Source organism: Suncus etruscus, chromosome 5 (assembly GCF_024139225.1).
Source record: "Suncus etruscus isolate mSunEtr1 chromosome 5, mSunEtr1.pri.cur, whole genome shotgun sequence".
Lineage (NCBI taxonomy): Eukaryota > Metazoa > Chordata > Mammalia > Eulipotyphla > Soricidae > Suncus > Suncus etruscus.
The window spans coordinates 154,496,310-154,500,475 of NC_064852.1; the positions used below are offsets into that span (position 1 = coordinate 154,496,310).

General features: G+C 40.7%; 1 pseudogene; it reads left to right on the plus strand.

The window, feature by feature from the left end:
• Window positions 1–2,046: 2,046 nt before the first annotated feature.
• Window positions 2,047–2,102, plus strand: LOC126009930 (uncharacterized; annotated as a pseudogene).
• Window positions 2,103–4,166: the final 2,064 nt, after the last annotated feature.

Below are 4,166 nucleotides of genomic sequence, written 5' to 3' on the forward strand. Positions count from 1 at the left end.
TTCTGGGGTCTAGGTCCTCCCTGAGTGCCCTTCAGGCCATGGGTGCTGGGGTCTAGGTACTTCCTCGGCTGTTCAGGCGAGGCATGTTGGAGATAGTTACTCCCTGAGCACTGTCTAGGCCAGTGGTCAGCAACCTGCGGCTCTTCACACTTTTAATTTGCCTCTTCTGTGTGCTCCAGGAGTCAGGACTTTGCTCCTAGCCTCTGTCAGTGCGTGCAGCCCCCGGCAGCCAGCCGTCTCCAAGAGTGTAAGATGATACCCAGTATCAACCCCAAACAAAGGTGTTCCCCCAATGCCATCCTTTCTTAAACCTCTTCCTTTGATATGTAAAAGCCCACTGAATATGTACTTTTGTCTCTCTCTCTTGACCTGAAGCCTCCTGGTATTATTAAAGAAAGAAGTGTTCTAGATTTTTGGGCTCCAGGCAGAGAGTACAAGGTAAAAGGCCATGGACTCCATGATCATCCTTTCCTGGCTAGCTTGGTTTATTATTTCTTTCCTGCTACCCTGCTTCTTCAGACTAGGTTGGGTGGAGTTTAGAAATACAGTACCTAGATGCAGTGGTCCTCAAACTATGGCCCGCGGGCCACATATTGTATTTGTATCTGTTTTGTTTCTTCATTGCAAAATAAGATATATGCAGTGTGCATAAGAATTCGTTCCTAAGTTTTGTTTTTACTATAGTCAGACCCTCCAATGGTCTGAGGGACAGTGAACTGACCCCCTGTTTTAAAAGTTTGAGGACCCCTGCTCTAGAGTGATCTTAAAACACATATTTTATTTTGCACAAGAGTGGAATCTTCCCTGAAGGGATTCTCAATCCAGAGTTTTTTTTCCCCCGTGGATTCTCATGTTCAGAGTACTCAAAGTTGTGAGCTAATGCCCTTAAATGCCGTTTTTCATATTGATTCTGACTTTCTGTATAATATAAGTGCCAATCAGAAATTTTTTGCAAGAGTGGAAACATTTCAATATCTCCTTCACAGACACAGCTATCCCAGAATCAGATTCTTTTTTTTTTTTTTTTTTTTGGGCCACACTGGGTGATGCTCAGGGGATACTCCTGGCTGTCTGCTCAGAAATAGCTCCTGGCAGGCACGGGGGTGGGGTGGGGGTGGGGACACGGACGGACCATATGGGACACCAGGATTTGAACCAACCACCTTTGGTCCTGGATCGGCTGCTTGCAAGGCAAACGCCACTGTGCTCTCTCTCTGGGCCCTGAATCAGATTCTTATTTGAACAAATCCATCTTATGCCTCACTGTAAATACTACTTGTGAAATTCCCCTGCAGAGAAATATTAAGTTCATAGAGAAAATGAACAATGTCTGCCAAATACACAAGCTTAGCTACCCATTCCTTGTCCAACTTGTCCAACTGGGGCTGTACAAAGTCAGAGTTCTGCTCTCACAGGAACTGCACTACTTCTTCCCTCTTGCCAACAAGGTGAGAGAACACCTTCCCCTGAACAGCCACTTCACTTCTTCATGGAGAAGATGCTAGTAGTGGGCATCCACACTCTCACCCAGGGTGGTGAATAGCCTGGATTTGATCACAATTGTGAATTTCGCAAATTATCTTTACTGTGTCATTTGTCACAGAGTTTAGTTCAGCAGGGAGTTTTTCTGAATCCAGTCTATCATACAATGAGTGGATACAATGTACGGGAGTGCAACTTCTGTTTCTTGTGACTACACAAAAACACTGAGCCATGCACAGTGCATTATCTGTACATACATCAACAAATTAGATTATTATTCTGAGTGAAATGAGTCAGAAGGAGAGGTGTAGACAGAATAATCATTTGTGGCATATAAAAATAATAAATGGCAATATGGTAATAATATCTAGAGAAAATAGGGATGAGGGACAGGAGGACTAGTCCATGATAGGAAGCTTGCCATAAAAAGTGGTGAGTTCAGTAAGAATAGAGAAAGGTACATTATGACATTGATAGTTGGAACATATCACTTTGGACAAGAACTGGATGCTGAAAATGGATAAGTGACATGCATGGTACCCTTTAATTAACAATATTGCAAACAAGTGTTACAGCTCTTTTAGAATTTGTCCAGCAGGTGGAGACCAGAAGGCACCCTTAAAAAAATATTGCAAACGACAGTGTCATAAAGGAAAGTTTGCAAACCTCAGTGTCATAAAAAAAAAGAGAGAGAGAAAAAAAGCAAAATGCCCGCCCTTGACAGGAAGGTGAAGGGGAAGGAAACAAGGGACATTGGTGGTGGGGAAAGTGCACTGGTAAAGCATATAAATAAAAAATTATTTTAAAAATGTTTCAGGCAGGGGCCGGGCGGTGGCGCTGGAGGTAAGGTGCCTGCCTTACCTGCGCTAGCCTAGGAGACGGACCGCGGTTCGATCCCCCGGCGTCCCATATGGTCCCCCAAGCCAGGAGCGCCTTCTGAGCACATAGCCAGGAGTAACCCCTGCGCGTTACCGGGTGTGGCCCAAAAACCAAAAAAAAAAAAAAAAAATGTTTCAGGCACTCTATCATAATTCCTTTATGGCATATCATACGCCTTTAACAAAGTGCTGTTTTTGTTTTTGTGTGTATTTTAGTTTGGTTTCTTGCAGCACACACTAAAGTGTCAATAGATTTTTTTTTCCTTTCAGTGAAATCACTACTTTTTTCTGGAACGCTGTCCTTGCTTTTAAAGATTGTTAAAAGGTTTTTCTCTTTTACCTGTTTCATCTCCATATTGTAGGGTTTCAAATTTTCAGCACATTTTGGTTATCAAGAGGAAGCGTTTTGAAACTTTTTTTTTTTTTTTTGATTTTTGGGTCACACCAGGCAATGCTCAGGGGTTACTCCTGGCTGTCTGCTCAGAAATAGCTCCTGGCAGGCACGGGGGACCATATGGGACACCGGGATTCGAACCAACCACCTTTGATCCTGGATCGGCTGCTTGCAAGGCAAACACCGCTGTGCTATCTCTCCGGGCCCAGTTTTGAAACATTTTGTTTACTTATTATTAGAAATCAAAGCATTTTTCCTCGGAGAAGGGTGTTCACTATCTAGAATTAACAAACGATCAGTGGATTCAAAAACTATTTCATGGTGGCTATTACTTCACATCTAAATCAACTTAATCATAAACTACAGGGGAAAGGAAACACAATTTTTTCGATGTTAGAAGAAGTTATTTCATTTGAAAACAAATTATCTGTTTTTGCTCAAGCTTTTGACAGAGAAACTTTGATTCACCTTCCAAGCCTGTTGAAACATCGCCAAGAAAATAATTCTGATATTGACATTACCTATTTTAAAACAGCACTTTTAAATATGAGGGAAGCTTTTCTCAAGAGGATTTCAAAACAGCAAAATGACGTTGGCCTTTGTTAAAAAATCTCTGGATGCCACTGTAACTTTAAATTAAATTAAAATTTTCTCCCTTTAATATCGACATTGGCAACTTTGAAATGCAATTTCTGGATTTAAAAACAAAGAACTGTGGAGCTGGAAATTTGAACGTCTTTGTACTAATTTAGAAAGATTGGAGAAACACAAATGTGAACTTAGTTCACAGCACAAGTGATCTGCTTTGAAAGACCTGGAGAAGGAAGATATGTTGATTTTTAACACCTGGAATAGTATTCCTGACTCATATAATCAACTAAAAAAAAAGCTAGTTTTTGCTGTTCTTTCCTCATTTGGGTCTAAATATTTATGCGAAAAATCATTTTCAAGCATGAATCTTATCGAGAGTAAATTGAGAAATCGTCTCATCAATGAGAACCTGGAATCATGCCTAAAATTAAAAACAACACACAAACCAGACTTACTCAAACTATCCAAGGAAATGCAAGGCCAATGTTTACATTAGTGTTTGTGACTTTGTCATTGTCAGGATGTAATTTTCTCTACATTGTAAGGCAAATTTTATGGAATTTAACGTTATCGATAAATAATATTCTAAAGTTTTTGTTTTATTAGTTATGTTATTTGTATCCTTCTGACCTATGTGGATACTTGCATGCAGAATATTTTCAATAAAAACTTATTGAAACTAAAAACAGTGTACCATCCTATGTATTTTCGGTTTTAAAAATGTGGCTCTCTGGGCCAGAGAGATAGCATGGAGGTAAGGCGTTTGCCTCTCACGCAGAAGGTTGGTGGTTCAAATCCCGGCATCCCATATGGTCCCCTGA